This window comes from Tiliqua scincoides, chromosome 1, assembly GCF_035046505.1.
Source record: "Tiliqua scincoides isolate rTilSci1 chromosome 1, rTilSci1.hap2, whole genome shotgun sequence".
In the NCBI taxonomy this organism is placed as follows: domain Eukaryota; kingdom Metazoa; phylum Chordata; class Lepidosauria; order Squamata; family Scincidae; genus Tiliqua; species Tiliqua scincoides.
The window spans coordinates 241292735-241302259 of NC_089821.1; positions in this window are offsets into that span (position 1 = coordinate 241292735).

Sequence of the window (9525 nt, forward strand, 5' to 3'; positions counted from 1 at the left end):
AGGAGTAAACCCTTCTGAACACAATGATACTTGAGTAAATATATAAAGATATGCAGGGCTTAGGCTGATCAATTGAGCAAAAGAACTTTGAAAGTTAGCTACAGTGAGGGGGTGCACTTCTAGATTCTCTACAGTATCTATGGAAGCCTAAGCACAAATTTATGTTAAGAGTTGAGCAGAGCTGGGTTGCTGAACTTCTGAAAACCCAAAGGATTGCAGAGGGCAGTTTGCAGCACTTGGCTACCTCTGCAGCACTTGGCTACCTCTTCTGTCCTTCAGGTTATTATTAGTAGGATCTGATACGCAAGAGGATGCTGAAGAACTATCCAGATCCATCTTATGATTAACATTCTGCAAGCAAAGGCCTGCTGCACAAATGCAATCTAGTCATTCAATTCAGTTTAGAACAAGGAATGAGTTCCACCATTTGTTTCAACTCGTAAATGAATCTTCCTAGCTGCGAAGAAGAGGAAAATATCTAATCAAGCGAGTACCTATAAGACAAAGGGGGAGGGCATTGAAGCATTTTTATTTGTTGATAAAAGAATGCATATCTTCCATTACTGCATCCATAAGCACTCAAGGCATCTAATAACATTAAAAATAATTTTGAAATAATACATAGCATAAACCTGAATGTTTATACTATATAAGGAACCTGCTATTCAGGCACCATTCTATTGATGTGGTGCTTATTATTATTAACAGTATTTATATACCACTTTTCAACTAAAAGTTCACAAAGTGGTTTACAGAGAAAAATCAAATAACTAAATGGCTTAATTAGGAAGAATTGTATGCAAGATTGTTTTAAATTAGTCAGTATAGGATGCAGCCTGCATCATGCAGGATTTGCGGTGTTGGGATAAAAGCATAATAAGGTGCCAATGTGCACCAGTGCCCAATAGGCAAAAGCTTTAAAAGGCAAAGCATCTTGTGTTCCAGAGTTCTTCTTTGGACCCAAAGGACAGGCTCATCTTCAGGGGTCTCAGCTTATGCAGTCACATAAAAGACTGCATACTTTTTACCACCATACTTGCACAATGACCATGCTTATTGTATTGGCAACCTTCAGTCTTGAAAGACTATGGTATCGCGCTCTGAAAGGTGGTTCTGACACAGCGTCTAGTGTGGCTGAAAAGGCCAATCCGGGAGTGACAATCCCTTCCACACCGGGAGCAAGTGCAGTCTGTCCCTGGTCTGTCTCCCTGGCTATGGGCCTTCCTTCTTTGCCTCTTTGCCTCAGACTGTTGGCAAAGTGTCTCTTCAAACTGGGAAAGGCCATGCTGCACAGCCTGCCTCCAAGCGGGCCGCTCAGAGGCCAGGGTTTCCCACTTGTTGAGGTCCATCCCTAAGGCCTTCAGATCCCTCTTGCAGATGTCCTTGTATCGCAGGTGTGGTCTACCTGTAGGGCGCTTTCCTTGCACGAGTTCTCCATAGAGGAGATTCTTTGGGATCCGGCTATCATCCATTCTCACGACATGACCAAGCCAACGCAGGCGTCTCTGTTTCAGCAGTGAATACATGCTAGGGATTCCAGCACGTTCCAGGACTGTGTTGTTTGGAACTTTGTCCTGCCAGGTGATGCCGAGGATGCGTCGGAGGCAGCGCATGTGGAAAGCGCTCAGTTTCCTCTCCTGTTGTGAGCGAAGAGTCCATGACTCGCTGCAGTACAGAAGTGTACTCAGGACGCAAGCTCTGTAGACCTGGATCTTGGTATGTTCCGTCAGCTTCTTGTTGGACCAGACTCTCTTTGTGAGTCTGGAAAACGTGGTAGCTGCTTTACCGATGCGCTTGTTTAGCTCGGTATCGAGAGAAAGAGTGTCGGAGATCGTTGAGCCAAGGTACACAAAGTCATGGACAACCTCCAGTTCATGCTCAGAGATTGTAATGCAGGGAGGTGAGTCCACATCCTGAACCATGACCTGTGTTTTCTTCAGGCTGATTGTCAGTCCAAAATCTTGGCAGGCTTTGCTAAAACGATCCATGAGCTGCTGGAGATCTTTGGCAGAGTGGGTAGTGACAGCTGCATCGTCGGCAAAGAGGAAGTCACGCAGACATTTCAGCTGGACTTTGGATTTTGCTCTCAGTCTGGAGAGGTTGAAGAGCTTTCCGTCTGATCTGGTCCGGAGATAGATGCCTTCTGTTGCAGTTCCAAAGGCCTGCTTCAGCAGGACAGCGAAGAAAATCCCAAACAAGGTTGGTGCAAGAACACAGCCCTGCTTCACTCCGCTTCGGATGTCAAAAGGGTCTGATGTGGAGCCATCGAAGACAACAGTGCCCTTCATGTCCTTGTGGAAAGATCTGATGATGCTGAGGAGCCTGGGTGGACATCCAATCTTGGGGAGAATCTTGAAGAGGCCGTCTCTGCTGACCAGGTCGAAAGCCTTCGTGAGATCTATGAAGGCTATAAAGAGTGGCTGTCGTTGTTCCCTGCATTTCTCCTGCAGTTGTCTAAGGGAGAATACCATATCAGTGGTGGACCTGTTGGCTCGGAATCCACACTACGATTCTGGATAGACGCTCTCTGCAAGTACCTGGAGCCTCTTTAGTACAACTCGGGCAAACAGCTTTCCTACAACGCTAAGGAGAGAGATGCCGCGGTAGTTGTTGCAGTCACCCCGTCACCTTTGTTCTTGTACAGCGTGATGATGTTTGCATCCCTCATGTCTTGAGGTACTCCACCTTCTCTCCAGCAGAGACAGAGGATTTCATGCAGCTCAGTGACGATGATCTCTTTGCAGCATTTTAGGACTTCAGCAGGGATGCTGTCTTTTCCAGGTGCCTTGCCAAAGGCAAGGGAGTCCAGGGCCACGTGAAGTTCTTCTAGGGTTGGTTCACTGTCAAGCTCTTCCAGCACAGGCAGGCACTCAATGTTGTTCAGTGCTTCTTCGGTGACTACATTTTCTCTGGAATATAGCTCAGAGTAGTGCTGCACCCAGCGTTCCATCTGCTGCGCCCGATCCTGGATGACCTCGCCTGTGGCAGACTTCAGAGGGGCAATTTTCCTCTGTGTTGGACCTAGGGCCTGCTTGATACCATCATACATCCCCTTGATGTTGCCCGTGTCAGCTGCTATCTGTATCTCGGAACAGAGCTGGAGCCAGTAGTCGTTAGCACATCTCCTGGCAGTCTGTTGGACTTTGCTGCGAGCAGTTCGGAGGACCTGCAGGTTGCGCTCACTGGGACAGGCCTTGTATGCTGCTTGAGCTCTCCTCTTTTCCTCAATGACTGGTGTCAACTCCTCAAAGTGGGCTTCAAACCAGTCTGCCGCCTTGTTGGTCTTCTTGCCGAATATGGACAAGGCGGTGTTGTAAACGGTATTCTTGAAATGCTCCCATCTGTTGGATGCGTTTGCGTCGGCCGGGCCTGGAAGAGATTCCTCAAGCGCTTGTGCAAATTCCTCCACTTTTCTCTGATCCCGGGTCTTGCTGGTATCAATGCGAGGTCTTCCTTCCTTTTTCGTGTGATACAGTCGCTTTGTTTGCAGTTTCACTCTGCTGCACACCAGGGAGTGGTCAGTGTCGCAGGCAGCACCATGATAACTGCGTGTGATCTTGATGCTGGGAAGGCTGGAGCGTCTGGTGAGGATCAGGTCGAGCTGGTGCCAGTGCTTTGATCTTGGATGTCTCCAAGAAACTCTATGTTGGGGCTTTGTGTTGAAGAACGTGTTGCTGACACAGAGACCGTGATGACAGCAAAACTCTAGCAGGCGTTGGCCATTTTCGTTCATCCTCCCAGTGCCAAACTGACCTAAGCAAGTGGGCCATGAACTGTTATCAGCACCAACTCTAGCATTGAAATCGCCGAGGATGAACAATGGCTCTTTTACAGGGATTTTCTTGACAGTGGTGGCCAGGTCATCATAGAATTTGTCTTTGGCTTCTGCTGGAGACGACAGAGTCGGTGCATAAGCACTGATGAGAGTGACAGGTCCTGCTGATGACTGGAGCTGCAGGGACAAAATTCTTTCACTTCCCACAGTAGGTGGGATGATGGATTTCAGCAGGGTATTTCTGACCGCAAAGCCAACGCCATGTTCCCTGGTTTCGTTTGGTGGTTTTCCCTGCCAGAAAAATGAGAAATTTCTCTCCTTGACAGAGCCGGAATCTGGCAGCCTAGTCCCTTGAAGGGCGACGATGTCCATCTGCAGTCTGCTCAGCTCCATGTCGATGACAGCTGTTTTGCGTGCGTCGTCTATTTCTTGCAGGTCATCAGAGAAGCCAGGTGTCATTGTCCTAACGTTCCAGGTGCCCAGCTTTAGGGCAGTAGTTTTCTGTTTTCTGTTGCATGGTGCAGAGTTGTCGATCCGCTTGTCGGTTTTCACCCTAAACCCCACGCACCCCATGAGGTTAACGGACCGTGGCGAGGCAACACCTTACTGGCTGGGGACTGCCCAGCTTAATGCGGGCGGTAGCTGCCCAATGAGATGCAATGATCTCTCCCACCGTCGGAAGCAGCCCCTGGCGTCATGCTCTATGCCAATCGAGCAAAGACTTATAACCGGTAAACTGCTGCTTCCCGTGTTGTGCCAACGCCGTATGGTGAAGTTGGAGTGTCCTCTCCAGTGTGCGAAGCCTGGGTAAAGAAGGTATGGAGGATAGGCTGTTACCCATGCAGCAAATCCCCCCTCTCCACGTCGCTGGATTGGTCCAATGGAAAGGCAGAAGCCAATACGGTTGGTTCCAGCGGCGTCGCAGGAGTTGCCAGAACGTGACTGTGTTCAGCCATGAACTGCCTAAGGGACTCCGGCTCCTGATTTTGCCTCGAGGTTGACTCCTGAAGCCTTTTCCACAACTGGATGTAGCCACAAGGCAGTGGAGGTTTGAGGTCAGAGTTTCCTTCTCTTAGATGAGCTGCCTTCCTAGGCTGACGAGTCCCATCTACCCGGTGGCTGTTCAGTCGCCTCTTACGACAAGTACAGCCAAACTGAGGGCCTATTCTTATCCCCAGCCCCCAGGGATATATAAGGGATATATAAGCCCCCATGCTTATACCCAGTCACTAACATAGGTAGACAAATACTGTTTGGGAACTGATCCATTTCCAATGGAAGGTTGATAACACTGACAAAAGCTAGTTTTAAAATAGCATTTTTCTCACTGTGGTTCAAAAATCTTTGTTCTATAGTCAGCATTTCTGTAAACAGAATTGAATGTGACTCTTCCATTGACATGTCAGTCATAGTGTGGTGTTTATAAAATGTAAGTTTGTCAAATTTACAACACATGCATTTTTTTCCAAGTGATTTTCTTTATACATAAAACTTTAAGTCTGATCCTGTTTTCAGAGGTCTCAATTTAAGCCCTATAACCACTCAGTGAACCACCTGTATTACTTGAGAATAATCTGAATCTTAAGTCTTCACACAGTCCCTCTCACATATGTTTTCTCTATTGATAATTTTTAAATTCATAGTCAATTATGCCTTGTCCCAGAATTGGACAACATTGACCTGATTTGGGTAATCACTGGTGCAGTCGAATTGCGTGGGGGAGAAACAAGTGTGCATGGCTTCTGCCGTACCCAAGACGCCAACCCACTATCCTGTTACCAAACTGGGAAGATGCACTCAAATTGACCCTAAATACACGGGGAAAAAATGCTTCTTCTTGAATTATTCATCCCAGTACAATTCTACAGCAACAGGGCAATGCCTTGCAAGAAGGGGACGTGCTCTACTACTTGCCCCACACAATGTCAGAGTATCATGTAAACCAGGTCAATTCTGTATTTAGTGTAGTGGAGAGGTGGAGAATGACCTGTAAACCAAGTTGTGTGTAGCTTATTCCTCAGCCACAAATTCATTACATAGCCTTTGGCAAAATACTGTTTTCTCAATGGACCATCAAATCTATGGGATTAATGTTACTTGCTGACCCTACAGGACTGATGTAAAGATTGCACAATTAATATGTTTTGAAGTGTTTTGAAGTCTTGAGATGTGCTGTACTTTGTTCAAATAATGACCAGTTTTATTTAATCTCTGAAATTCTCTATTGAGGGGAAACATGTGCACCCATTTGTGTGATATAGTCTCACTGATTAGTCCTCACAAGGTACAATTGTTAATGTACATTTGTCATGTCATGTGATTCAAAGTTCAATTTTTTTGTGAGGGGGCAGCCATTCCTATTCTGGTCATCGCAGGTTTTGTAGAGGAAATATTGAAAGCTTTGCACTAAGTGCTAACAGGCCATTCATAAATGCAACCACTGTGGTAGCACACTAGCTGGGGTTCATCTGGCCCCTGGGCAGGTAGGATGTTCATCCCAGCCAAGAGTCTTACAGGAGCCACCATCCTATAACTGCTCCTTTCCAGGTTGCATTTCCACCTACTTGAAAGTTGACCCTATTCAAACCTAACCATGTTTCTGCAGAAAGGTGACAAGTTCTTTGAAATATAATTATGTAATCACGTGGTGTTACTGTACAACATGGATACCAAAAGGTGTACCAGCAGCATGATTCTATGTCATGCCTGGACAGAAGCTGGAGGGCCTGTGCATCATGACAGAGGGCCTGTGCAGATGTATATTTCTGTCTGTTCTATATTATGCTGCTTTCCCAGCTCAAAAGTCTAAAAAGCAAAGCCACTGTTTGCATATGTGGTGGTGGTGGTGGTAGGGATACTGCATGTATACTGTTGTGAGCATGACTGGCATTTCTTCATACTTTGGCTCTTTGGTATTGTCATGGTAACAAAGCAGCAAAGAGTGTACCTAGGAATGAAGGTGGGCCTAACCTGCTTTGTCATTTTTCGGGAACCCTCTCCTCTTTCGGTCCTTTCTGTTGACACCAAGTGGGGATTTGCCTCTTGATGAAGCTGCCCCCGCTCACCAGCTTTTTCAGTGGCAACACTAGGATTTATGTCACCCGGTACGGGAGGCCTGTGCATCACCCCATGTAGTGGGCAGGGCAACGCCCCAGGTGGGCATGGTGATGTACCATCGCCCCACCCCCACTGGTGTTTTGGCTGTACCTTTTGTTATAATACAGATATTTCAATGTGGTTTGTTTCATTGCATTCTGCATGAAAGTACGCATTGATTGATATATAACATGATGGTCTTATTCCTCCAAATTCTGATTTTAGTGATTTTGAAAACTTGTAGAGTCTGTCTCACACACACACACACACACACACCCAACACCTTATGGCAGCAGTTCTCAAACTTTGAGCACTGGGACCCCCTTTTTAGAATGACAATCTGTCCAGGACCCATTGGAAGTGATATCATGGCCAGAAGTGACATCATCAAGCAAATTAAAATAAAATAATTAAATAAGGGGGAGCCAGTCCTGTTCCACCATGTGAATCTACTCTGAAGTAAGTCCTATTGTGGTCAATGGGGCTTACTCTCAGGAAAGTGTGGGTAGGATTGCAGCCTGTGAGCCCAAGCCTATGCATGTCTACTCTGAAGTAGGTCCCATAGTGGTCAGTGGGGCTTACTCTCAGGAAAGTGTGGGTAGGATTGCAGCCTGTGAGCCCAAGCCTATGCATGTCTACTCTGAAGTAAGTCCCATAGTGGTCAATGGAGCTTAGTCTGTAGTCTGCCTGCAATAACACCTCCCAAAAAAAGAATCAGTGAGATCTTCAGCCCTCCCAGTGCCCAGTTTAAAGTTCTTCTATTTCAGGCACATCAGAATAAAGACCCACCTGGCTTTGCAAGTGCAAAATAAAAAAACTTTCCCCTTACCATTCAAGCCTCTTTTTGGTTCGTTATAGTGGGGGGAAGAGGCTGCCTTCTGGAGCAGCTCCATTGGATCAGGACCCTTCTGGTGTCCTCACATTCCCCTTTGCCTGGCCTGACCACCAGCCAAGGTACATCTGTCTACTCACAAGTAAACAATTGTGAGGCTGCCTTGCTTTCCATAGGGCTCCATAGACTGGGAGGGAGGCAGCTGAGAGGGAGGAACCTCCCCCAGTGTTTTTTGGGGCTGCACTCATTGGATCAGGACCATTCTGATGTCCTTGGAGCCTCTCAGCCTGCCTGGACTAAGGCAAGCTGGCCTACTTGCGAGTAAACACAGCCACATATCTTAATTTCAGACTCAGACTTTTTTCTAGACTGAAGAGACATGTCTCCAGGTCGTTTATGAAAAGATTGAAAAGCACTGGTCCCAGGACAGATCCTTGAATCACCCCACTTTACACCTCTCTCCACTTTGAAAATTGCCAATTGACAGCCACTCCCTGTTAGTCTTGGTCCTCAACCAGTTCCTAATCCATGAGAGGACCTGTCCTCTTATTCCCTGACTGTGGAGTTTTCTCAGCAGCCTTTAGTGAGCGAGGCTTTGGAGGGAGCCTTGGTGCGTTTATATTTCAGGAGACCCATAGGCAGTCCCATGGCTTATTAGGACATAGATATAAATGTTTTACACTTACCTTCTGTTTTGTGACAGGATGCCAATGCCTGACACAATGCCCTTGTGTCATTGTCTCCCACCGTTGAATTCAGCATGCACCTTTTTGGTGCAGCTGGCAAAGGATAGGATTGAGGCCTTTGTTTTGGTTTCCTGAGCCAAACGTTTGACCCTGACCCTGAAGATGGCCATGCCAATTTAGTTGAGGTTTCTTTTCTATGCCCACATGGAGAGAACCAAGGGCATTCCTTCAGTCATAGTTCTTGAAAAAGTTGGCCCCCACTCAGCTACCTGGACAAGGTTGCAGAACTCTTCCTGCAGTTACCTAGTTACTGTTAAAGGTCCTAGGAGATGGGGCTTATATGGTTGGAACTTCATGGTTGCCTGACACAACTGGAAAAGATGAGGCAAGCAGGAGAGGTGAAATTAGAGGAGAAAAAGTGGTTGACATTGGAAAAATAAAAGCATTTGAGTGGGCCTATTCCCACAGTGTTGCTTCTCAACATTCATGTGGTCTAAGTTCTTTGGGTGCATGCTTGTTTGCAGAAAACCAGTGTGAATCTGGCTGAATACTGATACAGCAATCAGAGAGCTGTATTGGTATTCAGCTGGAGAGAAGGGTTCTTATGACAGTGAAATAGCTACTTGCTATATCTGTACACAGTCTGTATCTCCAGACTGGCAGAATGGGCAACAAAATGGCAGATGCGCTTCAATGTCAGTAAGTGTAAAGTCATGCACATTGGGGCAAAAAATCAAAACTTTACATATAGGCTGATGGGTTCTGAGCTGTCTGTGACAGATCAGGAGAGAGATCTTGGGGGGGGGTGGGTGGACAGGTCGATGAAAGTGTCGACCCAATGTGCGGCGGCAGTAAAGAAGGCCAATTCTATGCTTGGGATCATTAGAAAAGGTATTGAGAACAAAATGGCGAATATTATAATGCCGTTGTACAAATCGATGGTAAGGCCACACCTGGAGTATTGTGTCCAGTTCTGGTCGCAGCATCTCAAAAAGGATATAGTGGAAATGGAAAAGGTGCAAAAGAGAGCGACTAAGATGATTACGGGGCTGGGGCACCTTCCTTACGAGGAAAGGCTACGGTGTTTGGGCCTCTTCAGCCTAGAAAAGAGACGCCTGAGGGGGGACATGATTGAG